The sequence below is a fragment of the Schistocerca americana genome, chromosome 9, assembly GCF_021461395.2.
Source record: "Schistocerca americana isolate TAMUIC-IGC-003095 chromosome 9, iqSchAmer2.1, whole genome shotgun sequence".
Lineage (NCBI taxonomy): Eukaryota > Metazoa > Arthropoda > Insecta > Orthoptera > Acrididae > Schistocerca > Schistocerca americana.
In genome coordinates, this window is record NC_060127.1 from 36,966,196 (window position 1) to 36,992,931 (window position 26,736).

Here is a 26,736-nt window from a genome sequence, read left to right on the forward strand (position 1 = left end):
TCAAATGGCTCTGAGCACTATGCGACTTAACTTCTGAGGTCATCAGTCGCCTAGAACTTAGAACTAATTAAACCTAACTAACCTAAGGACATCACACACATCCATGCCCGAGGCAGGATTCGAACCTGCGACCGTAGCGGTCGCTCGGCTCCAGACTGTAGCGCCTAGAACCGCACGGCCACTCCGGCCAGCACCAATGTGCACTCCGTGTGCATACCGGGGGGAGTCATTCCAGATGTGGAAAGGGTCCTTCCGGATGCCATGAAGGGTACAGGGTGCACCCATCTGCAGGTGGTCGCTCATGTCGGCACCAATGATGTGTGTCGCTATGCATCGGAGGAAATCCTCTCTGGCTTCCGGCGGCTATCTGATTTGGTGAAGACTGCCAGTCTCGCTAGCTGGATGAAAGCAGAACTCACCATCTGCAGCATCGTCGGCAGGACTGACTGCGGACCTTTGGTACAGAGCCGAGTGGTCTGAATCAGAGGCTGAGACGGTTCTGCGACCGTGTGGGCTGCAGATTCCTCGACTTGCGCCATAGGGTGGCGGGGTTTCGGGTTCCGCTGGATAGGTCAGCGGCTACACGGGTAACAGGGGTTGTGTGGCGTGAACTGGGCGGTTTTTTAGGTTAGATGGCCTCGGGCAAGTACAGAAAGGGCAACAGCCTCAAAGGGTGCGGGGCAAAGTCAGGACACGCGGGGACCAAGCAGCAATCGGTATTGTAATTGTAAACTGTTGAAGCTGAATTGGTAAAGTACCGGTACTTCAAGCGCTGATAGAAAGCACCGAAGCTGAAATCGTTATAGGTATAGAAAGCTGGCTGAAGCCAGAGATAAATTCTGCCGAAATTTTTACAAACGCACAGACGGTGTTTAGAAAGGATAGATTGCATGCAACCGGTGGTGACGTGTTTGTCGCTGTTAGTAGTAGTTTATCCTGTAGTGAAGTAGAAGTAGATAGTTCCTGTGAATTATTATGGGTGGAGGTTACACTCAACAACCGAGCTAGGTTAATAATTGGCCCCTTTTACCAACCTCCCGACTCAGCAGCATTAGTGGCAGAACAACTGAGAGAAAATTTGGAATACATTTCACATAAATTTTCTCACCATGTTATAGTCTTAGGTGGAGATTTCAATTTACCAGATATAGACTAGGACACTCAGATGTTTAGGACGGGTGGTAGGGACAGAGCATCGACTGACATACTGAGTGCACTATCTGAAAATTACCTCGAGCAATTAAACAGAGAACCGACTCGTGGAGATAACATCTTGGACCTACTGATAACAAACAGACCCGAACTTTTCGACCCTAAGTGCAGAGCAGGGAATCAGTGATCGTAAGGCCGTTGCAGCATCCCTGAATATGGAAGTTAATAGGAATATAAAAAAGGGAGGAAGGTTTATCTGTTTAGCAAGAGTAACAGAAGGCAGATTTCAGACTACCTAACAGATCAAAACGAAAATTTCTGTTCCGACACTGACCATGTTGAGTGTTTATGAAGAAAGTTCAAGGCAATCGTAAAATGCGTTTTAGACAGGTACGTACCGAGTAAAACTGTGAGGCACGGGAAAAACCTACCGTGGTTCAACAACAAAGTTAGGAAACTACTGCGAAAGCAAAGAGAGCTTCAATACAAGTTTAAACGCAGCCAAAACCTTTCAGACAAACAAGCTAAACGATGTCAAAGTTAGCGTAAGGAGGGCTATGCGTGAAGCGTTCAGTGAATTCGAAAGTAAAATGCTATGTACCGACTTGACAGAAAATCCTAGGAGGTTCTGGTCTTATGTTAAATCAGTAAGTGGCTCGAAACAGCATATCCAGACACTCCGGGATGATGATGGCATTGAAACAGAGGATGACACGCGTAATGCTGAAATACTAAACACCTTTTTCCAAAGCTGTTTCACAGAGGAAGACCGCACTGCAGTTCCTTCTTTAAATCCTCGCACAAACGAAAAAATGGCTGACATCGAAGTAAGTGTCCAAGGAATAGAAAAGCAACTGGAATCACTCAACAGAGGAAAGTCCACTGGACCTGACGGGATACCAATTCGCCTCTACACGGAGTACGCGAAAGAACTTGCCCCCCCCTTCTAACAGCCGTGTACCGCAAGTCTCTAGAGGAACGGAGGGTTCCAAATGATTGGAAAAGAGCACAGGTAGTCCCAGTCTTCAAGAAGGGTCGTCGAGCAGATGCGCAAAACTATAGACCTATATCTCTGACGTCGATCTGTTGTAGAATTTTAGAACATGTTTTTTGCTCGCGTATCATGTTTTTGGAAACGCAGAATCTACTGTGTAGGAACCAACATGGATTCCGGAAACAACGATCGTGTGAGACCCAACTCGCTTTATTTGTTCATGAGACCCAGAAAATGTTAGATACAGGCTCCCAGGTAGATGCTATTTTCCTTGACTTCCGGAAGGCGTTCGATACAGTTGCGCACTGTCGCCTGATAAAGTAAGAGCCTACGGAATATCAGACCAGCTGTGTGGCTGGATTGAAGAGTTTTTAGCAAACAGAACACGGCATGTTGTTATCAATGGAGAGACGTCTACAGACGTTAAAGAAACCTCTGGCGTGCCACAGGGGAGTGTTATGGGACCATTGCTTTTCAAAAAATATATATGAATGACCTAGTAGATAGTGTCGGAAGTCACATGCGGCTTTTCGCGGATGATGCTGTAGTATACAGAGAAGTTGCAGCATTAGAAAATTGTTGCGAAATGCAGGAATATCTACAGCGGATAGGCACTTGGTGCAGGGAGTGGCAACTGACCCTTAACATTGACAAATGTAATGTATTGCGAATACATAGAAAGTAGGACCCTTTATTGTATGATTATATGATAGCGGAACTAACACTGGTAGCAGTTACTTCTGTAAAATATCTGGGAGTATGCGTACGGAACGATTTGAAGTGGAATTATCATATAAAATTAATTATTGGTAAGGCGGGTGCCAGGTTGAGATTCATTGGGAGAGTCCTTAGAAAATGTAGTCCATCAACAAAGGAGGTGGCTTACAAAACACTCGTTCGACCTATACTTGAGTATTGCTCATCAGTGTGGGATCCGTACCAGATCGGGTTGACGGAGGAGATAGAAAATATCCAAAGAAGAGCGGCGCGTTTCGTCACAGGGTTATTTGGTAACCGTGATAGCGTTACGGAGATGTTTAACAAACTCAAGTGGCAGACTCTGCAAGAGGGGCGCTCTGCATCGCGGTGTAGCTTGCTCGCCAGGTTTCGAGAGGGTGCGTTTCTGGATGAGGTATCGAATATATTGCTTCCCCCTACTTATACCTCCCGAGGAGATCACGAATGTAAAATTAGAGAGATTAGAGCGCGCACGGAGGCTTCCCGGCAGTCGTTCTTCCCGCGAACCATACGCGACTGGAACAGAAAAGGGAGGTAATGACAGTGGCACGTAAAGTGCCCTCCGCCACACACCGTTGCGTGGCTTGCGGAGTATGAATGTAGATGTAGAACGGGAGCTGTCGCGGGGCAGAAGCTACTCGGGACACGGACGTATCTGCTCAAACAGCTGTAGAGCAACTGTCAGTCCACTTCCGCGCACACCAGGAGGAAAACTTGCCGACCAGAAGCCGAACGCTGATTGGCGGACAGCTACCAATCGTTGACGACATGGACATCCACGAATAGCCTCTTTCCTTTCATCTCCCTTACGTCATGACTAGCCAATCATATTAGAGGGCCAATTAAAACTCTTACAACAGTGACGTCAGACATCTATAGTCTGTAATAAATAGAAGCACCTACTACCATGCAAAACCAGTCGTGTCCGTTGCAATTCGGCCGAAACGTCGGTTTTAGCCTATTATTATTGTTAGTTTTTTAACAATGACGCGGCATAATACCCAGAAGAATTTTAATCACTAGTACATAACGTTGTTTATTGGCGTCGTCTTTTCGCTTGCTTCAGGCTATGAGTAAACGTAACTAATCCTGTGTTCATTTGCCGCTATCACCACAAAATTTGAAGTAAGTTCCTAAGCTACAATTTCTTCATTTTCAGTAGCTACTGCGGCCTCCCTTGTTGCACGGAAACTATTTGGCTCTGAGCACTATGGGACATCTGAGGTCGTCAGTCCCCTAGAACTTAGATCTACTTAAACATAACTAACCTAAGGACATCACACACATCCATGCCCGAGGCAAGATTCGAACCTGCGACCGTAATAGTCACGCGGTTCCAGACTGAAGGGCCTAGAACCGCTCGACCACAGCGGCCGGCAGCTGGAGAGAGAATTTTTGCATGAACAAAGTATTAAGAATGAAGTGGACGTCGATAATGATAATTCTACTGTTTTGAAATTTACATTTAAATGTGCACTGAGCGTAATTCCACATCATTTTACAATGAAAGATTATTGTGCAAAAGTCGAAAAAGGAACACTGCAGTTCAGTTTGATAAAGCCAGCAATTTTGGTGATGGTCGCTATGTCGGATCAACTAAAGCTACACGAAGTGTTTACTTCAGAGAGGGACGAGAACGGGATGCGGTTAAAAACCTTCAACCAAATTATTATCTAACTCAATCTTCAAGAAAGTTAACTACTCAACCAAGATAGCATTCTTGAAACCTTTATTTGCGACAACTGTTTAGGTAAAGAAAATTGTCATCTGTAGAGGGTAACAGATGTGTCCTATGTGAGCTATAAATGGACTCCATACTTTAATTAGCTAGAAAGTTCACAAAATATGCATTAAATTTGACATAGCAATGCACCTGTTTACCGAAAACGGTCACCAATTTTACGAATGCTATCTTGGCTGACAAGTTGTCTTTCCAGGTTGTAAATTGTCATTATTGTAAGACGTCGAACAGATCCATCAGCGAATGGGTATCACTACACTGAAATTCCTTTGCAGCACGTTTAGGTTGATGGCGGAAAACAGGAGTTATTTTATACACAAAATTGATCGAATTTTGGACACAGGCGGTACTACTTCCTAGATATGCGTGAGAATTTTGTAATGAATAGAGAGTCTAGACTAGGTGGTCAGAAACAGTCGGAAAAGCTTTTAAAGGTGTTGCAGGGTTGGTTGTGCTGAGAAACATTTGTCAAGAAAAAACTACACTCATGCTCATAAATTAGCCTAAGGATAATTGCAGAATGGGGTGCCACACAACGTGGCACTACACAAAACTGGCGCTAATAGCATAGGCACATAGGGAAAACAGACGACAAAGATCTGTAAGTCCACGGTATTGGTGATAAGTTGAGCAAACCATCCCGGAACACATGTTCTACAAAAGCCACTGTTTCTTGCGCGTATACCCCGACATCAATAGGGTTATGATCAGCATGCACACGTACACAGGTCGCACAACGGGTTGGCATACTCTGGATCACGTGGTCCAGCAGCTGCTGGGGTATAGCCTCCCATTCTTGCACCTGTGTCTGTCGGAGCTTCTAAAGTGTCGTAGGGGTTCAAAGACGTGCAGCGATACGTCGACCGAGAGCATCTCAGACGTGCTCGATGGGGTTTAGGTCAGGAGAACAGGCAGGCCACTCCATTCTCCTGATATCTTATGTTTCAAGGTACTCCTCCACGATGGCAGCTCGGTGGGGCCGTGCATCATCATCCATCAGAAGGAAGGTGGGACCCACTGCACCCTTGAAAAGGCGGACATACTGGGGCAAAATGACGTCCCGATGGACCTGACCTGTTACAGTTCCTCTGTCAAAGACATGCAGCGGTGTACGTGCACCAATCATAATCCCATCCCACACCATCAAACCACGACCTCCATACATGTCCCTTTCAAGGATATTAAGGGATTAGTATCTGGTTCCTGGTTCACGCCAGATAAAAACCCGGCGAGAATCACTGTTCAGACTATACCTGGACTCGTCCGTGAACATAACCTGGGACCACTGTTCCAACAAACATGTACTGCGTTCTTGACAACAGGCTTTACAGGCTCTCCTGTGACTAGGGGTCAGTCAGTGGAATGCACCTTGCAGGTCTCCGGGAGAACAGCGAATACACCACGTCTGTTCAGTCGTCTGTAGACTGTGTGTCTGGAGACAACTGTTCCAGTGGCTGCGGTAAGGTCCCGAGCAAGGCTACCTGCAGTACTCCGCGGCCATCTGCGGGCACTGATGGTGAGATATCGGTCTTCTTGTGGTGTTGTACACTGTGGACGTCCTGTGCTGTAGCGCCTGGACACGTTTCCTGTCTGCTTGAATCGTTGCCATAATCTTGAGGTCACAGTTTGTGGCACACGGAGGGCCCGTGCTACGACTTTCTGCGTTTGACCAGCCTCCAGTCGCCCTAGTGTTCTACCCCTCATAACGTCATCAATAAGTGTTCTTTGAGCCATTTTCAACACACAGTCACCATTAACGCGTCTGAAAACGTCTGCACACTTACTAGCTGCACCGTACTCTGACACTCACCAACACGCCTCTGCGTATGTGGACTGCAAACCGCCCACCAGAGTGTTGTTTCACCATGTATCAGCATTATCCTTAATTTATATGAGTGAACATACCTGTGCAGTTTGTGATTTATATTAGCACTGAACTCGGCCGATCCGGCCGTCGTGTACGCAAATTCAAGCTGCCCGCCGTATAAAATCACTGTTTCGTAGCGTAGATGACGGCGCACGGAAGTTCTCAGGCTTTGGTTCGGGTTCGATCCTTACTACCGTCCCCCACTTTTTACGATATCGTCTCTGATGGGCGAACCAATGGTAAGTAGTTCAAACGGCGCAACGTATCTAAGTTTTTCCGTAATTATTTCTCAGCATAACCTCTCCTGCAACGTCCTTACAAGCTTTTCAGACCGTTTAATCACCGGAATATGTTGATATACAGGGTGATTCAAAAAGAATACCACAACTTTAAAAATGTGTATTTAATGAAAGAAACATAATATAACCTTCAGTTATACATTACAAAGAGTATTTAAAAAGGTGTTTTTCACTCAAAAACAAGTTCAGAGAGGTTCAATATGGCCCCCTCCAGACACTCGAGCAATATCAACCCGATACTCCAACTCGTTCCACACTCTCTGTAGCATATCAGGCATAACAGTTTGGATAGCTGCTGTTATTTCTCGTTTCAAATCATCAATGGTGGCTGGAAGATGTGGCCGAAACACCATATCCTTAACAGACCCCCATAAGAAAAAATCGCAGGGGGTAAGATCAGGGCTTCTTGGAGGCCAGTGATGAAGTGCTCTGTCACGGGCTGCCTGGCGGCCGATCCATCGCCTCGGGTAGTTGACGTTCAGATAAGTGCCAATGTGGTGGCGCTCCATCCTGCTGAAATATGAATTATTGTGCTTCTTGTTCGAGCTGAGGGAACAGCCAATTCTCTAACATCTCCAGATACTGTAGTCAAGTTACAGTAGCGCCTTCGAAGAAAAAGGGACCAAAAACGTTATTGGCTGAAATGGCACAGAAAACGTTCACCTTAGGCGAGTCACGTTCATACCGAGTTGTTTCCCGCGGATTCTCAGTGCCCCATATACAGACATTGTGACGGTTGACTTTCCTGTTAGTGTGGAAAGTTGCTTCATCACTAAACACAATCTTTGAAACGAAAGATTCATCTGTTTCCATTTGAGCAAGGATAAAATCACAGAAATCGATTCTTTTAATCTTATCAGCTGCAGACAGTGCTTGAACCAATTTCAGACGATAAGGTTTCATAACTAACCTTTTTCGTAGGACTCTCCACACAGTTGATCGTGGAATTTGCAGCTCTCAGCTAGCTCTGCGAGTCGATTTTCCTGGGCTGCCAACAAATGCTTGCTGGATGCGTGCTACATTTTCATCACTCGTTCTCGGCCGTCCAGAACTTTTCCCTTTGCACGAACACCCATTCTCTGTAAACTGTTTATACCAACGTTTAATACACCACCTATCAGGAGGTTTAACACCATACTTCGTTCGAAATGGACGCTGAACAACTGTCGTCGATTCACTTCTGCCGTACTCAATAACACAAAAAGCTTTCTGTTGAGCGGTCGCCATCTTAGCATCAACTGATGCTGACGCCTAGTCAGCAGCCCCTCAAGCGAACAAATGTACAACTAAATGAAACTTTATAGCTCCCTTAATTCGCCGACAGATAGTGCTTAGCTCTGCCTTTTGTCGTTGCAGAGTTTTAAATTCCTAAAGTTGTGGTATTCTTTTTGAATCACCCTGTATTTAAAACTATCGGGAGTCCGATATATCGGTATATAAAAATATATCATCGTGCCTATTTACATCGGCAAAAATTTCGATATATCCACAGAAAAAAATATTGACGTACAGGCATATAAAAATATCGGCTGCACATTGTATTCTGCCGGTTTTAGACACGCATATTTAAGTACTGATTTATTATTAGATATTCTGTAGATCAGAAAGCTAGCAGCCTGCCTATCTCCCTTGGAACAAGAACCGAAAAGAAAACGATGCACGTTCACTCTTGGCGATAACCAATCTGCTAACGATGGTAGCTGCATGTAAGGGGCACAATAAAAGGTGTCCGATGGATTCGTCGTATATCGAATTTGTCCGGAACACCTCATGCCGATTACGTCAACATTTCCCCCACACACGTCTCCGCCCACGGCAAAGACCGATCTTGTCATTTAGATTTTTGTTCATTTGCAGCAACTGTTTTTGAAGAGCGTCTACGAGAAGAAATAGCACACAGCGTCAAAAATGGTTTTCTTAAAGGAAGTGGTGTGCTTTTTCTTCACATCGGAAATCTTGTTATTCTATTCACACCTCCCTCCCCCCGTCCTCACAGGCCAGTGCAATCTACTACTTTCGTACCACCTATATTCGCTTCACACAAAGAGAAAGACTGGACCCGACGAAAGCTCTTTCACACAGTGGAAATAAAATTATGTTCTACTACAATTTCGAAAGAACAATTTCAAATATATAGTGAAAATATAATATAAATAAAAAATATCGGCACTCGATACTGCCATTTAGATGTATCGGGGGTAAAGTATCGCAACTACTTGTCGGTATTTCTTGGTGGAAATACCAATATTCTATGAACCGCCCTCGTGGTCTCGCGGTAGCGTTCTCTTCCCGAGCACGGGGTCCCGGGTTCTATTCTCGGCGGGGTCAGGGATTTTCACCTGCCTCGAGATGACTGGGTGTTGTGTCGTCTTCATCATCATCATTCATCCCCATTACGGCAACGGCAAACCACCTCCACTAGGAGTACGGCGGTGCGGGTCTCCCGCATCGTTCCCCTACGCTCTGTCAAGGAGTATGGGACATCGACATCATCATCATCATCATCATCATCATCATCCGCCTTACACCAGAGATGACAGGAACGCCCAGTTCCCCCTCCCCACATCTATATATCTCTATGTATCTCTATCTGTCGACATCTCTCTCTCTCTATATATATATATATATATATATATATATATATATATATATATATATATATATATACCTCTCTATATATATCTCTCTCTCTCTACCTATATATATATATATATACATATATATATATATATATATCTCTATATATATATCTCTCTCTCTACCTCTCTATATATATATATCTCTCTCTACCTCTATATATATATATATATATATATATATATATATATATATCTCTCTCTACCTCTCTATATATATATATATATATATATATATATCTCTACCTCTCTCTCTATATATATATATATATATATATCTCTCTACCTCTCTATATATATATATATCTCTCTCTACCTCTCTATATATATATATATATCTCTCTCTCTACCTCTCTATATATATATATATCTCTCTCTCTACCTCTCTATATATATATATATATATCTCTCTCTACCTCTCTCTATATATATATCTCTCTCTACCTCTCTATATATATATATCTCTCTCTCTACCTCTCTATATATATATATCTCTCTCTACCTCTCTATATATATCTCTCTCTACCTCTATATATATCTCTCTCTCTACCTCTCTATATATCTCTCTCTCTACCTCTCTATATATCTCTCTCTCTCTACCTCTCTATATATCTCTCTCTCTACCTCTCTATATATCTCTCTCTCTACCTCTCTATATATCTCTCTCTCTACCTCTCTATCTCTCTCTCTACCTCTCTATCTCTCTCTCTCTCTCTCTCTCTCTCAAGCGCACGGAAGCAACTAGAAAATATCCCCGACGCAAGCGGCGAGCGCCAGCGGTGATGAATGGGGCACTGACCTGCTGTACACGCCCGCACGTTGGCCAGACGCAGCGTCTCCTGACTCATACCACAGTCGTAAGAACCACACAGACAGGCAGAGCAGGTTGTGCTGCCAGGATGGAGCCCTTTTCCGGCTCTTTTACGCCAAACAGGTTCCCTGAAGGTCGCTAGACGGGTTCATTGATCTGCTGGCTCCTACCCCGCAGCTCTCTAAAGCCGATAGCATAGGAACTTCAGCGGAGGCGATGCACCGGCGGGCAACTCCTCTGTATGTCTGCTGGCGGCTGGCCACACACATTCCCACAGGTCAATGTGTAAGAGGCAGCCAGATGTGAACGAGACAGATGGAAAGAAACTAAGTAAACAGTTTATTATCCGAAAAGTAACCACCATAACTGTTAATATATTTATACCACAGAGACAAGAGGCTTAACGCCTTCATGGAAAAAATGTTTGCAATTGCCTGTAGAACCGTGACTCCATACGTGCACCATCTAGTTCGAAGTAAATCGCCGGTCAAGAATGCCTCTCTTTAGGGCTCCAAAAATAAGGGAATCACATGGGGAGAGACCGGGATTGTATGGAGAATGTCTAAGGGCTTCCCAGCGAAACTTCTGCACCGTAGTCGAAACAACAGGCACGCCAGCCCCAGGAACGTCTTGGCTTTCTTTGGTTGCAAGGGGCCGCTTGCTCATTGACTTTCTGGAAAACGGCGCCACAACTAACACACAGCGCTACGTGGGCACTTTCCAACAACTGAAGCGCGCCATCAAGTCCAAACGCCCAAGAACTTCGACGGATAGCGTCATTCTGGTGCAGAACAATGCCCACTCACGTTGCCACTGTTTCGAGTGCGTCGCAACAGTTTGGCTGGGAAGCCCTCACACACCCTCCATGGAAAATGGAAATTATCGTATGACATTGTTGCCCGGGAGGCCCCATTCGGGGGAGTTCGGCCGCCGTATTGCAAGTCCCGTTTTGGTGACGCCACATTGGCGAATTGCAAGTCAATGATGATGAAAATGATGAACACAACACCCACTCCCCTGCCGGGGATCGAACCCGGGCCCCCTGTGTGGTAAGCGGTAACGCTACCTCTAAGCTACGGACATCCTCCATACAGTCCCGTATCTCCCCATGCGATTTCCATATTTTTGGAATCCTGGGGAAAGATATTCGTCTCCATAGATTTTCGGACGGAAAGGTGCAACGTCTGGGTACAATCCTGGTTCCGCAGGCAGCCGCAAACATTTTTCCATGTGGGCGTTAATAGTCTTGTCTTTCTTGGTCATCAGTCTTGACTGATTTGATGCGGCCTGCCATAAATTCCTGTCCTGTGATAACCTCTTCATCTCAGAGTAGCACTTGCAACCTACGTCCTCAATTATTTGCAGGATGTATTCCAATCTCTATCTTCCTCTACAGTTTTTGCCCTCTACAGCTCCCTCTAGTACCATGGAAGTCATTCCCTCATGTCTTAGCAGATGTCCTACCATCCTGTCGCTTCTCCTTATCAGTGTTTTCCACATATTCCTTTCCTCTCCGATTCTGCGTAGAACCTCCTCATTCCTTACCTTATCAGTCCACCTAATTTTCAACATTCGTCTATAGCACCACATCTAAAATGCTTCGATTCTCTTCTGCTCCGGTTTTCCCACAGTCCACGTTTCACTACCATACAATGCTGTACTCAAGACGTACATCCTCAGAAATTTCTTCCTCAAATTAAGGCCGGTATCTGGTATTAGTAGACTTCTCTTGGCCAGAAATGCCTTTTTTGTCATAGCGAGTCTGCTTTTGATGTCCTCCTTGCTCCGTCCGTCATTGGTTATTTTACTGCCTAGGTAGCAGAATTCCTCAACTTCATTGACTTCGTGACCATCAATCCTGATGTTAAGTTTCTCGCTGTTCTCATTTCTACTACTTCTCATTACCTTCGTCTTTCTCCGATTTACTCTCAAACCATACTGTCTACTCATTAGACTTCATTCCGTTCAGCAGATCATTTAATTCTTCTTCACTTTCACTCAGGATAGCAATGTCATCAGCGAATCGTATCATTGATATCCTTTCACCTTGTATTTTAATTCCACTCTCGAACCTTTCTTTTATTTCCATCATTGCTTCCTCGATGTACAGATTGAAGAGTAGGGGCGAAAGGCTACAGCCTTGTCTTACACCCTTCTTAATACGAGCACTTCGTTCTTGATCGTCCACTCTTATTATTCCCTCTTGGTTGTTGTACATATTGTATATGACCCGTCTCTCCCTATAGCTTACCCCTACTTTTTTCAGAATCTCTAACAGCTTGCGCCATTTTATATTGTCGAACGCTTTTTCCAGGTCGACAAATCCTATGAAAGTGTCTTGATTTTTCTTTAGCCTTGCTTCCATTATTAGCCGTAACGTCAGAATTGCCTCTCTCGTCCCTTTACTTTTCCTAAAGCCAAACTGATCGTCACCTAGCGCATTCTCAATTTTCTTTTCCATTCTTCTGTATATTATTCTTGTAAGCAGCTTCGATGCATGAGCTGTTAAGCTGATTGTGCGATAATTCTCGCACTTGTCAGTTCTTGCCGTCTTCGGAATTGTGTGGATGATGCTTTTCCGAAAGTCAGATGGTATATCGCCAGACTCATATATTCTACACACCAACGTGAATAGTCGTTTTGTTGCCACTTCCCCCAATGATTTTAGAAATTCTGATGGAATGTTATCTATCCCATCTGCCTTATTTGACCGTGTCCTCTAAAGCTCTTTTAAATTCAGATTCTAATACTGGATCCACTATCTCTTCTAAATCGACTCCTGTTTCTTCTTCTATCACATCAGACAGATCTTCACCCTCATACAGGCTTTCAATGTATTCTTTCCACCTATCTGCTCTCTCCTCTGCATTTAACAGTGGAATTCCCGTTGCACTCTTAATGTTACCACCGTTGCTTTTAATGTCACCAAAGGATATTTTGACTTTATCCTGTATGCTGAGTCTGTTCTTCCGAAAATCATATCTTTTTCAATGTCTTCACATTTATTGCAGACATTTCGTCTTAGCTTCCCTGCACTTCCTATTTATTTCATTCCTCAGCGACTTGTATTTCTGTATTCCTGATTTTCCCGAAACATGTTTGTACTTCCTCCTTTCATCAATCAACTGAAGTATTTCTTCTGTTACCCATGGTTTCTCCGCAGCTACCTTCTTTGTACCTATGTTTTCCTTCCAACTTCTGTGATGGCGCTTTTTAGAGATGTCCATTCCTCTTCAACTGTACTGCCTACTGCGCTATTCCTTATTGCTGTACCTATAGCGTTAGAGAACTTCAAACGTATCTCGTCATTCCTTACAAGGGAACCTCCCCATCGCACCCCCCTCAGATTTAGTTATAAGTTGGCACAGTGGATGTTGTTGTTGTTGTGGTCTTCAGTCCTGAGACTGGTTTGATGCAGCTCTCCATGCTACTCTATCCTGTGCAAGCTTTTTCATCTCCCAGTACTTACTGCAACCTACATCCTTCTGAATCTGCTTAGTGTATTCATCTCTTGGTCTCCCTCTACGATTTTTACCCTCCACGCTGCCCTCCAATACTAAATTGGTGATCCCTTGATGCCTCAGAACATGTCCTACCAACCGATCCCTTCTTCTGGTCAAGTTGTGCCACAAACTTCTCTTCTCCCCAATCCTATTCAATACTTCCTCATTAGTTATGTGATCTACCCATCTAATCTTCAGCATTCTTCTGTAGCACCACATTTCGAAAGCTTCTATTCTCTTCTTGTCCAAACTATTTATCGTCCATGTTTCACTTCCATACATGGCTACACTCCATACGAATACTTTCATAAATGACTTCCTGACACTTAAATCAATACTGGATGTTAACAAATTTCTCTTCTTCAGAAACGCTTTCCTTGCCATTGCCAGCCTACATTTTATATCCTCTCTACTTCGACCATCATCAGTTATTTTGCTCCCCAAATAGCAAAACTCCTTTACTACTTTAAGTGTCCCATTTCCTAATCTAATTCCCTCAGCATCACCCGATTTAACTCGACTACATTCCATTATCCTTGTTTTGCTTTTGTTGATGTTCATCTTATATCCTCCTTTCAAGACACTGTCCATTCCGTTCAACTGCTCTTCCAAGTCCTTTGCTGTCTCTGACAGAATTACAATGTCATCGGCGAACCTCAAAGTTTTTATTTCTTCTCCATGAATTTTAATACCTACTCCGAATTTTTCTTTTGTTTCCTTTACTGCTTGCTCAATATACAGATTGAACAACATCGGGGACAGGCTACAACCCTGTCTTACTCCCTTCCCAACCACTGCTTCCCTTTCATGTCCCTCGACTCTTATAACTGCCATCTGGTTTCCGTACAAATTGTAAATAGCCTTTCGCTCCCTGTATTTTACTCCTGCCACCTTTAGAATTTGAAAGAGAGTATTCCAGTAAACATTGTCAAAAGCTTTCTCTAAGTCTACAAATGCTAGAAACGTAGGTTTGCCTTTCCTTAATCTTTCTTCTAAGATAAGTCGTAAGGTCAGTATTGCCTCACGTGTTCCAGTGTTTCTACGGAATCCAAACTGATCTTCCCCGAGGTTGGCTTCTACTAGTTTTTCCATTCGTCTGTAAAGAATACGTGTTAGTATTTTGCAGCTGTGACTTATTAAGCTGATAGTTCGGTAATTTTCACATCTGTCAACACCTGCTTTCTTTGGGATTGGAATTATTATATTCTTCTTGAAGTGGATAGGCCTCGAAAAACTGAACACAGATCAATTGAGAAAACAGGAAGAAGTTTTGTGGAACTGTGAAAAAATAAGCAAAATATACAAACTGAGTAGTTCATGGGAACATATGCAATATCAAGGACATCATGAACGCAGGTACGCTGTGGTCTCGTGGTAACGTGAGCAGCTGCGGAACGACAAATGGCCATGTAAAAGGGTTTAAGGAACAAACAATAAGAGAAAAACGAAAAAGGAAAATATAAAAACGAAAACATATAAAATGACAATAATATTAACCATCACTAGGATAATAGATTAATAGAAAAATGTCTTTTTTTTTTAAATGTATCGTTGTTAAAATATTTAAATAAATATATATGGTTACAAAAAAAAAAAAAAAGGTTCAAATCTTCCATCGACTGAAAATTTTAATTTTTTTATTTTCAGTTTATGTGACAAACTCTTGTTTTCATCACTTTTTTGGGAGTGATTATCACATCCACAAGAAAACCTAAATCGGGCAAGGTAGAAGAATCTTTTTACCCATTCGCCAAGTGTACAAGTTAGGTGGGTCCACAACATATTCCTGTCATGTGACGCACATGCCGTCACCAGTGTCGTATAGAATATATTTTGTCCTGTGGAGGAATCGATTGACCTATGACCTTGCGATCAAATGTTTTCGGTTCCCATTGGAGAGGCACGTCCTTTCGTCTACTAATCGCACGGTTTTGCGATGCGGTCGCAAAACAAAGACACTAAACTTATTACAGTGAACAGAGACGTCAGTGAACGAACGGACAGATAATAACTATGCAAAAATAAAGAAAGTAAAATTTTCACTCGAGGGAAGACTTGAACCAAGGACCTCTCGTTCTGCAGCTGCTCGCGCTACCACTGGACCACACCGCTCCCGAGCTCACACTGTCAAGATTTTGCCTATGTGTTCCATGGACTACTCAGTTTGTATATTTTGCTTATTTTTTCACAGTTCCACACAACTTCTGCCTGTTTTCTCAATTGATCTGTGTTCAGTTTATCAAGGCCTATCCACTGCGCCAACTTATAACTAAATCTGAGGGGGGTGCGATGAGGAGGTTCCCTTGTTAGTACTTCCGTATCCCACTTCTTTGCGTATTGATTCTTCCTGACTAATGTCTTTAACTTCAGCCTACTCTTCATCACTACTATATTGTGATCTGAGTCTATATCTGCTCCTGGGTACGCCTTACAATCCAGTATCTGATTTCGGAATCTGTCTGACCATGATGTAATCTAATTGAAATCTTCCCGTACCTCCCAGCCTTTTCCAAGTATACCACCTCCTGTTGTGATTCTTGAACAGGGTATTCGCTATTACTAGCTGAAACTTGTTACAGAACTCAATTAGTCTTTCTCCTCTTTCATTCCTTGTCCCAAGCCCATATTCTCCTGTAACCTTTTCTTATACTCCTTCCCCTAAAACTGCATTCCAGTCGCCCATGACTATTAGATTTTCGTCCCCCTTTACATACTGCATTACCCTTTCAACATCCTCATACACTTTCTCTATCTGTTCATCTTCAGCTTGCGACGTCGGCATGTATACCTGAGCTATTGTTGTCGGTGTTGGTTTGCTGTCGATTCTGATTAGAACGGCCCAGTCACTGAACTGTTCACAGTAACACACCCTCTGCCCAACCTTCCTATTCATAACGAATCCTACACCTGTTATATCATTTTCTGCTGCTGTTGATATTACCCGATACTCATCTGACCAGAAATCCTTGTCTTCCTTCCACTTCACTGACCCCTACTATATCTAGATTGAGCCTTTGCATTTCCGTTTTCAGATTTTCTAGTTTCCCTACCACGTTCAAGCTTCTGACATTCCACGCCCCGACTCGTAGAACGTTATCTTTATTCAATCTCATGGTAACCTCCCCCTTGGCAGTCCCCTCCCGGAGATCCGAATGGGGGACTATTCCGGAATCTTTTGCCAATGGAGAGATCATCATGACACTTCTTCAATTACAGGCCACATGTCCTGTGGATACACGTTACGTGTCTTTAATGCAGTGGTTTCCATTGCCTTCTGCATCCTCATGTCGTTGATCATTGCTGATTCTTCCGCCTTTAGGGGCAATTTCGCACTCCTAGGACAAGAGAGTGCCCTGAACCTCTATCCGCTCCTCCGCCCTCTTTGACAAGGCCGTTGGCAGAATGAGTCTGACTTCTTATGCCGGGAGTCTTCGGCCGCCAATGCTGATTACTTATCAAAATTTAGGCAGTGGCGGGGATCGAACCCGGACCGAAGACGTTTTAATTATGAATCAAAGACGCTACCCCTAGACCACGGGTACTTACTTTACCATACCATACCATAGAAGCTACTTTTACAAGTGGTGATTTCTCCATATTGAGGTCTGAGTGCTGACAGTGTGTTCCACTTACTAATAAGCATTCAATCCACCCAGAATACTGGTTCGCTATTAAGAGGGCTCGTTTGTAAGGTCACCGAATGAAATAGTCACGTGAGAGCATAGGGGTGGTATCGAGAGAAAACGACGAGCCGCCAGCACCAGCGATAAGAGGCCAAAAATTCTGAAGACGTCATTAACGTAAGCCGACACCGGAATAAATGTTATTGTCATTTCGATTGTCGATTCTAACCTAAATACCGGTCAGTTTGCAGCGCTCTTGTTATAGGACTTACCTGGCTGTCGTATGACCCTCGACCAGTTTGAAGCCACGGCACTGGAGTGGGGTGCAAGTGGTTCAAGTGGTTTTAAGCACCATGGGACTTAACATCTGAGGCCATGTCCCCTATACTTAGAACTACTTAAACCTAACTAACCGAAGGACATCACACACATCCATGCCCGAGGCAGGATTCGAACCTGCGACCGAGGCAGCAGCACTGTTGCGGGCCGAAGCGCCTAGAACCGCTGGGCCACAGCGGCCGGCGTGCATGTGGAACTTGACATTTGTGGTAAGGTATTATGGGACGAAACTGCTGAAGTCATCGGTCCCTAAGCTTACACACTACTTAACCTAACTTACGCCAAGGACAACACACACACACACACACACACACACACACACACACACACACACACACCGGAGGGATTACTCGAACCTCCGACGAGGGGAGCCGCGCGAACCGCGGGGCGGTGTGCATCTGTCAGAAGGGTGTGTCGGAGATTTTCTCTGCTCAGGGACTGCGTGTTGTGTTTTGTGCTAATCCTCATCATTTCATCCCCATCGACGCGCAAGTCGCAGAATTGGCGTCAAATCTAAAGACTTGCACCCGGAGAACGGTCTACCCGACGGGAGGCCCTAGTCACACATTTACATTTTTATCGAATCAGCGCTGACAGATGCATCGATGTAGTCTACTCAAATTGGTGCCAATGACCCCACAAATCTTCGTTCGGAGCACAACATTGTATGGTAGTGAATCATGGAGGATGGGAAAAACAGAACAGAAAAGGATCAAAGCGTGGTACTGGCTGAAAATTCAGTAACTGACAAGAAATGAGAAGTTTCTCTGCAGAATCGGCGAAGTCACAAGCACATGAAAAACACTAACAGGAAGAAGGAACAGTACGATAGGAACGTTACGGCATTAGGGATTCACCTTCGTGGTGCAAGATAGGGCTACAGAGGCCAAAAATTGTAGGAGAAGACAGACATTAGAATGCATCCAACAAATAATTGAGGATGTAAGTTGCAAATGCTATTCTCAAATGAAAAGGTTGGCAGAGGAGAGGCATCCATGGCGTGTTGCATCAAAATGGTCGGAAGACTGATGACACAAAAAACACGGCGTAAATTAAATTATCTGATATGTTCGTGCAGCAATGTGGTCTGGCCAACTTATCTTGAAAGGGAGGTGTATCACTTGCAGTCACGTAACACGGGCTACTAACAGTGGACGTATTAAGATCCTAACTGTGGACTATCTGCGCACTTTGCGTAATTCCAAGAGGCAAAATCGCAACTCGCCGAACCACACTACAAACCTCCACTCAGTCACTGTGCTGTTTCTGTTTGGCTCATTGACCACTGGAGTACTTGGAGCGTGATCGTAGCTTTATACAGATTGGTGGACTATTACAAAGGGGGGAGGAGGCGAGTAAAATACAGCAACAAGCAAAAACTCTTGACAGACACAGGTCCAGAAACTAATGGTTTCCCCGATACGACGTATCATTCATGCTAATATTTCTGCACTGTTAAAGTCTGCGGCTGCGTAAGTATGTGTGGTCCATGTATGATGCAACAGAACACGTTTCTATGCTGTTCTGCAATACGCAGCTCGAATCTTCGAGAACAGGTATATCGGTCGTGACTCGCAAATACCAATGCCTCTCAGGTCCTCAGACTTCAACCCAAAGGATTTTTTGTTTAATAAAAGAATACATTGTCCGTTGCAGGCTGTATTGTACTTTATTAAAATCATACTATTAGCTCATTTCGGCCGTTAGCCATTATGAAGCACGTCTATATCACGTATTACGAATCATGGTCACCACATGTGACAAAAGAATATGATGAGCAACATACGTAATACACGACAGTGTGCTTGATAATGGCCCAATACAGCCTAATGTATTCTGGATCCCACAGAAGCAAAATAGAAAAATCTTCAGATATTATAGACTCCTGCCCTGCCCTCACAGTTTTACTAGCGCTAGTACCTTATCTCCTACCTTCCAGACTTCACAGCATTTCTCCTGCATACTGTTAGCGACTAGCCGTCTTGTGCCTCTACAATCTTTACTCCCACACTTAACTTCCATTACCAAATTGACTCTCCCTTGATGCCCCAGAACGTGCTTGTGTGGTAGGAATTAGGACTTGGTATTTTTAAAAGATCAGGAATCCGACACATCGATATTTAGAAAATATAATTGGGTTCTCGATTTACCGAGAGAAAGTACATGCGTATAAAAATATTGGCTGCATGTTGCAAATATACTACCCGTTTTGGGGCTGGATATAAGTATTGAATTATTATTAGACATTCTGTACATTAACAAGCTAAAAGCGTATCTATCCCCTTTAGAGCAAGAATCGAAAGGTAAACGATGCACGTTCACGCTTGGAGATAACCAGTTTGCTAACATTGGTAAACGCATGACAATAAAAGATACCCGATGGGTCCATCGTTCGGTTTCGTCACACATTGAATTATTGCGGAACACTTCGTGTCTACTTCCCTTTTTTTCATTTCTGCCAACGCCAGCGAACTTGCAGTTGCAGTGTCAAAATTGCGTGGTAAAGCTACACATCGCATCTTATGTTGGTAGTGCCGAGCGCCGATTATGTCACCATTTCCCCTCAAACGTCTCCTCCACTGTAAAGACCGGTCTTGTAATTTAGATTTTTGTTCAATTTTAGCAACTGTTTTTGAAGACTGCCAATGTGAAGTAACAGCACACTAGTGGCGTTAAAAATTGTTTCTAAACGCAACTGGTGCGTTATTTCTTGGCATCTGAAATCTTTTCAATTCCACCCCCCCCCCTCCCCCCTCTACCAAGAGCAATCTGACTATTTTTGTGTCACACAGTCAAAGATTGTTTGGATTGATGAAACTCAAAAAGTAATGACACCTCCACACAGTGAAAGTAAAAGGTTTTACTACAGGTTCAAAACAAGAACTTCAAATGTTCCACGATAAATTTTGAATACAATGAAAATATCGACACTCGGTATAGCTATTTGGATATTTATATGTCGTGTAGAAACATCGCCGACTTGTAACGATATTTTTTGGAATAAACCTCGGTATTTCATCATCATCCCTTGTCTTTGCTAATATCTAGAGAAGAGGAGTGAAAATTTGAAATTTTAATACTTTTCGCAATTCACTCTCTTTCACACAGAACAGGCTCTGGAAGAAACCGAGGAGATACTTGAAAGGACTATTAATTTTCAGTATCTCCTGTAATTCTGCCAGACGGGAAAAGACATTGAAGAACGGTTGAACAGAGTGGATAGCCTTGAAAAGCGCGTACAAAGTGAGTATTGAGAAAAATGAAACCAGGGTAATGGAATGGGGTCGAATTAAACCAGACAACGCTGAGGGAACGATATTAGAACTTGACACCAAAAGTAGATGGGATTTGCTATTTGGTCAGCAAAATAACTCATGATGGCGAAAGTAGACATGATATAAAATGCAGATGGGCTATGCCACGAAAAGTGTTTCTGAAAAAGAGAATGTTAACATTTAATATAAATCTAATTGTTAATAAGTCTTTTCTTAAGGTATTCGGAGTGTAACCTTGTGCAAAAGTAAAACCGAAACGATAGTTCAGATAAGGTAAACCTTGTCGTGCTACTGCAGAACGCCGAAGGTTTGATGGGTAGATAGGTACTAAATCGAACTGGGGGGAAAACTGTGGCACAACTTGACTAAAAGAAGGAATCGACCGTCAGTTTGCTAATGGAGAGACTTCGGGGCGGGAGGGATAAAAATTGTAAAGGGGGAACAGGGGGCGAGTGCAGTAGGCAGGTTCAAATAGATGTCGCAGCCCGAGTGTAGTTTGTTAAGTCTGGAAAATTTCTGTGAAAGAATGGAACATTTTTTGTTGCGCCTTCACGGTTGGTAAACTTGATTGTCCTAAGGATCGTATGAAGAATTTCAACAATGAACGCGTACAATACAATGTTGGATTGGTCGATGGATCGAATGCGATTAAAAATGAAGAAAATCAGAGTTTTTTGCTGTTATTAAACATTATCATTTCACCGGTTGGACAGAGGCACCATTATTGAAGATCATTTTGGATTCAACGTGGTCGGACAGGCACCGAAGACTGAGCGCGCACCGGCCGTCCAAATGAGGTCACAGAAAACCGATTGACAGAATTCGTGATATGGTAATTCAAGACCGTCGTATAAAAATTCCTGACATTGCTGAGACTTTACTCGTCTCAACTGCGCGAGTGTATAACATCCTGCACGGAGAATTAGCTACGAAGAAGCTGTGCGAGGCGCGTGCCACCATTGCCCACAGTCGATCAAAAGCACATCCGGCACAACATTTCAACATGTCTGGCGATGTTTACCCGCAATCTTCAAGACTTTCCGTGTCCATCTGTGACTATTGTTGAAACCTCGATCCATGGACAGGCTGGTGGTTGTCGGATCGTTTGATACGTTTTTTGTCCGGAAAAAAGATCAAGTTTGGCTCGCAAAAAAGTGCTCTTTCACCTGGATAAGGCACCATTCCACACATCAACGAAAACAATGGCGAAAGTGCTTTAATGGACCTTGAATCGGTTTCTCATCCACCATGCTCACCAGACATGGCCCCAAGTCACTTCTTCCTGTACCCTAACTTGACACTGGCTTGCCGGGAAGAACTTTGCTTTAAATGAGGAAATGATACAATGAATGAGTATTTTGTAGAGTTTGACAGAACCTACTTTTCCGATGGGATGAAGCTGGAGGATCGCTGGACCAAGTGTGTATTCGTCGAAGTACACTAGACAAGTATGGTGAGTTGGTTACGAAAGAGAGTGTTTTTTTTTACCACGCTTATCAAACCACCCTCTCAGTTATCCACAGATGAGGCTTGCACAGGATGGCCTAGCATTGAGAATTGCATCAAACCAGTTTTTCGACTGAAGAACAAATGATGCCAACAATTTTTGTCATTTGGATTTGCTGCCTTTGCATTTGCCGAATTTGTAGATCTAATTACTGGCTGCAAGGTCTTCCAGTTACCCAAACACTTTCGGTGCCTTCGTGCCATTGTCAGTGAGCATCCTTCATCAAAATGTTAGTTTTACATTATCCATGACCCCTGCAGAATTATCGAGTATTGGTAGCTGGTTATCTGCAAATTTAGTGTCAGGAAATCCTTTTTCCATCTCAATTTCCATGCGCTGTGAGGTACACACAAGCACTACATATTCTGCAGCACTTCGTTTGTAAAATAACACTTTGTCGAAACACAATGTACATGTTGCTGTGTGTGTGTCCAATCCCAGTTGGCGTTTATTTCACACAAGTGAACGATAGCTGGGACTGGTCGCAACACACACCAGTAACATTTACAGAGTGTTTTGGCGAAGTTGAAAGTGTGTGTGTGTGTGTGTGTGTGTGTGTGTGTGTGTGTGTGTGTGTATGTGTATGTTTCACAAAAACTCATTGAAATCCAGACGACAAACTATTTGCGAAAGATAAATTTGCAGATGACAAGGTAACAGTACCCGGTGTACGGAAGATCGACGGTAGCCCTGTAACGTAAAATTAATATTTGGATAATGATGATGACACACAACGTGCTGAAACATTCGGGTCTGTATGAAAAGAACATTTTTTGCATAACTGACAGGCCTTATATCCAGTAATTTGTGAGAGCTTGTTGCTGTAGTTTTTAAATCAATTACATGTCATGTACATTTTACTTTTTAGATGTGTACTCTTCAGTTTGTTTTCTAGAAATTACGACAATGCCATGTATTACGTACTAATCCAAAAATTTACTACCATATTAAAGTCATTAGCATCTGTAGCACGGTGGCGGCAAATTTTACTGGGGGAGGGAGGCGGGGAGATGTGGAGAACCACAAACGTCGTGTCACGCCCTCCTCAATACCAAACCATGGAACTGCGCATGGTCAAGCAATCCGTCAAGACTTCCATTGAGGTATCTACAAACTGTGCTATATTGTGTAAAGATTCTGTGAAAAAACAGCAGCATTCACACTTTCAATAGAAAAATATCCTCACATTCACTTTAAGGCAAACAACGTGAATGTGATAAGGATTTTAGTATTTATACTGTGGCATTCATTTATTCCTTACGCTTGCTGCGTGAGACATGGTCAGAGGCTAAGCTGACGCGCATCTGCATCTCAAAAACACTTCCACCGAGAGGTAAACATGCTCATCAACGACTGCATTGTGGCTCGGTGAGTTAAAAGCGGACTTAAATTAGAGATTTTAGTGTTACCAATCATGTCAAAAGTCAGTAGCGATCGAGCTATTTGTTCCTTACGTGGAACTTAATGAGACTGAAGAGCGATAGTTCAAAGTCAGCCGAATGATGACACCCGGGAAATGGGACGCGGTGGGTGGGGGAAAGATTACGTGAGCTGCTTCAAGGTCGCCTCTGTTGTGTTCTATCGCAGACATTGCAGCTCTGTTGCATGTGAGCGGAGCTTTCAAAAATAAACCTACAAACCAGTTCCGTAATCACGTCTCAATGCAGTACACACTCCGGTCATTCGAGTTGTTCCGAAAGCCATCCTATGTATGTTACATAACCAGATATGTTAGCGCACATTTTTTAAAAAAGGATTAGGTAACTTAGGTACAGCTACAACAGAGCATATCCTTAAAAGTTGTCGGAATCATCGCGACTCGTAGACAAAATTTACTGACCTCTAAATTACAATATCGCTGGTCTTACATCACTAGAGTGTACTGCAAAGTTCTTGTTAGTTACCGATCAGAGAAATTTATTGGCAATGATCTTTAGATTCCAATTCGTGTAAAACTAGTACCGTAACAACCTTCCCATTTAACACATAACACAATACCAATAAAAACCTTGTACTCATAATTCACTCATTGCGTTCATGATCGTGTTCTGTAACTAGAAGCTGAAAATTACTAAAATACATGCAAATCATTGCAACTGCTTATAAGAATTTGGTACAGTACTCTGGTGCTACTGGTTAACGCAAGGGAAAACAAAATACTTTTGTCAGTTAACTAGTCACCAATATTACATCAGGCATAAGCTGTCGCGCGATTAGGAATAGTATTAGCTAATGCATATCAACGCTCAATTCCCGCCTGCATGCTCACATGGTCTTCCGTAAATTTGATGGAAATTACATACGTATCACGTTGCAGTCTGAATTTGGACTTATTTGAATCGTCTTTGGGTTTTAAATGCTTCAATTTATTGGTCAGTGCAGCTATTAAACTCACCGAAGCGCTAGCGTTTTGCTGAAACCAGCAGCACACCAACTCCCCTACCACTGCACGAACACTACTGTGAGCTGTGTTTCGTCTGTACCGGTGTGCGTCCAGAGAGTTTCAGTAGCTTGAAAGATGTTCTACTCGACCGGCACTGATATCGATAACCTTGCGCGACACAGTGACGTCCTTATTCTCTTGCAATAAAGGACTAAAATGTGATATTCCAGGAACATTTCCATGTGCATATTAAAATAGAACAGCGGTGGTTAATGTTGACAATACGTTCAAAGGAACTGTCTACAGGAGCCACTGGTGGTGGCATCTAGCGGCCAGATTCTGAAACTACTCCGAATGTGCCATCTGCTGGCGAGCTTCAAGCACTACTAGCGGCATGCTGCTGCAACAGACCCTTTTGAATTGGCTAAGTGAAAGGAAACGTTTGCGTAACAAATTGGCGTAGCGCAATTTACGAGCGACCCTTCGCAAGACGAGATGTAACTAATCTGTTCCTTCTGACACCTTTAACTTCGAAGCGAACGCGAATGACTTCGCACCCAAATTTCCTTCACAGTAATTTACAGAGTCGGATATCGATATACTATACTACAATAATCTAAAATGTTTACATGTATTTTACTAGATACTGGGAGTTTCGAAGAATTTTGATAACATGCAGCAGTCTTCTATAACTTGGACTGCAGATACAGTAGATTAGCGGTAACTACACTGGTCATTCACGAAGAGCATGTGGTCTGTGTTACCTTTTGCATCCGCTGAGCGCACTATCACCTTGGAAGTAATTCCTCGTTTTGTTGGTCTATAATTATTTACTTTAATCTGGAACCGTGAACTGAATTATTTTTTTACAGTAATTTGTTGATACTGAAAGAAAAAAGAAAAGAAGTTTACATTAGCAAAACAGCTTGACTATAAAAATGAATCGCAGCGGTCGTGACTAACATTTGAATGTCATTTAAATGGCGGATGGTGCCTCGTTCATAGAATGTAAAACGCAGCCTTTGACTCTTAACGCTCTAATTTACTGCGTTACCGTCTTGTATACATTTCAGGTTGCGGCAGCAGTAGGGTACACAAAATAAAAATGCATTACAGGTCTTCGATGTTATTCAGAATTCAAGTTCAGTTGTTTTCGAAGCTTACCACACTTCAGAAAGGTATCTAGAAAGTTTTGCGGCTGGACTGAATAATTTTCATGCAGAACACAGAATGATATACTGCACTGAGATTGAAACTAAGATTTGATTTCTGATGTGCTCCAATAACTCTGACAGAAGCATTACTGTTACTTATTAATGACTTAGCAGTGTGATATAATTCTTTCGAACTCGCCGCTCTTTTCGTAAATTCGAGATCGATTGCAACTAACCACTCTATTTCTAATCGATAACTTCAGATGAATAGCCCTTTGTAAGGGGTGCACTCTACCAAAACTAGAGTAAATAGTAGGATAATTACGGGTAGTACTGGTAGCATTTTTGGGGAAAGAGACACTGGCACCTTTTTTGTTTATTTTGCACATAATGAGGACCGCACATCGTTCAGTGCTAGTCAATTGTGTATTTTACATCCTTTGCAAAGTGTAACTTATATTTATAAGTAACATAAATTAGTTGACCGCGGAACTTCGGCGCTTTTATGTAACCAAAGCAATTAGTTTTGATGCAAGTATAGTTTGCATGCATGAACATAAAAAAGTCTATTTAAGTATTTACTATTGTTGTTATTTTGTACTCAATGAAATGTTCTTCATCATGATCAAAGACAAGAGTTTCCTATTATTAATGATAAGTGCGAAAGGTGTCTATGAATACCAGAAATTTTTTTTTTTTTTTTTTTAAGCTAGA

General features: G+C 43.0%; 1 protein-coding gene across 1 annotated transcript in view; it reads right to left on the bottom strand.

Annotated features, from left to right (window-relative positions):
* The window catches only part of LOC124551337 (pyruvate carboxylase, mitochondrial), a 428,917-nt gene extending 403,978 nt beyond the window's left edge, over positions 1-24,939 (bottom strand). The window contains exon 1 of the mRNA XM_047126360.1: positions 24,881-24,939. The gene's annotated coding sequence lies outside the window, so the exon portion shown is untranslated. The remainder of the gene's footprint in view (positions 1-24,880) is intronic.
* Positions 24,940-26,736: the final 1,797 nt, after the last annotated feature.